Genomic DNA, 1,208 nt, shown 5'->3' on the forward strand with positions numbered 1-1,208 from the left:
ACGTAAGAATACACACCTGATGATGGCCATTTAGGGCCGAAACATGTAGTGTGGAGTGAGGGGAAATAAGAAAGAACTACAATAAAATTGTTACACTTAAGACGGTGTTTATCTTATATATATTGTGCGAGTGTAACAGGATGCTCAAATATAATATAATAATACATCAATCTCAATTTGAACATTAATTTTTCAGCTATAAACTTCAAGAATTTTCAGAAAACTACTTTTACTCTGCACAGTAGCACACAAATTATCCCATACCTCAGAATCACAATATTTGGCAACACTAACATAAATCAAATTCCCAATAAAATCTCTCTCTCTTTCTGCCTATTATAAAAGCTGAAATGGCCATTAAATTGAAATTTTATAAGGAAAATTATTTATGAAATTTGTTCAGTTAAGAAGGATCTAAAGGAGTAAGTGGTACATTTTAGTGCATTGTGAAAAAGTGGCTACTATTATTCATATTTATTTCCAATTCCATAGATCCAGAGGGGCTAAAACGCCTTTGGATGTGGAACAAGTCCAATACATGCATAGTTTCGAAAACGATTGAAACCGGTCAACAAAATAAATTTTCTTATACATGATCGGACAAGTTATAAAAACATGTAAGTTAGCCACAATATTTATACACAAAATAGTACATTTAAAAACATAAATTTGACATCTTACAATCAAAATTTACAGTCATAAAATTGGCAATTTCAATACCTTAGATATAGTCAGATTTCAAAATTCTTGAAGAAAGTCGTCTTCTGGGATCCGGCGCCGTATATTCTTTGTTTTAGCCGACGTTTCGGAGGAATGTATCGCCTCCATCTTCAGGGCAGGTGAATTGCGTTGCGAATACAGAGAGCAGTAGCTGCTCTCTGTATTCGCAAATACATCCTAAAGTGAAGAAAGCAGTCTTCTGGGATTTGGCACCGTGTATATGTGGTGTTAACCGACGTTTCGGACGAAAGTTATCGCCTCCATCTTCGGGGTAGAAGGGAAAATATAAGAAATCCGCAAGCGAAGAGACCATGAGAACCGGTACAAGCAGACTGGTGTTGGAAATATACACAGCTATGTGAGAGCAGAAAAGGAAGGGGGGGAGGGCAAGTATACAAGTGAAAACAGTAGTGTGGGAGGGGGGGGAAGGGAGCTGGAACAAGCATGGTTTTTGTGTAGGGGAGAGAAAGGCAAGGTTAAAGGCTGGG

General features: G+C 37.3%; 1 protein-coding gene across 1 annotated transcript in view; it reads left to right on the forward strand.

Moving 5' to 3' along the window:
* LOC111875503 (ATP-dependent translocase ABCB1) overlaps positions 1-1,208 on the forward strand; it is a gene marked incomplete at its 3' end in the record, with an annotated part of 41,593 nt that overhangs the window by 3,606 nt on the left and 36,779 nt on the right. The window lies entirely within an intron of this gene.

Source organism: Cryptotermes secundus, unplaced genomic scaffold, assembly GCF_002891405.2.
Source record: "Cryptotermes secundus unplaced genomic scaffold, Csec_1.0 scaffold425, whole genome shotgun sequence".
Lineage (NCBI taxonomy): Eukaryota > Metazoa > Arthropoda > Insecta > Blattodea > Kalotermitidae > Cryptotermes > Cryptotermes secundus.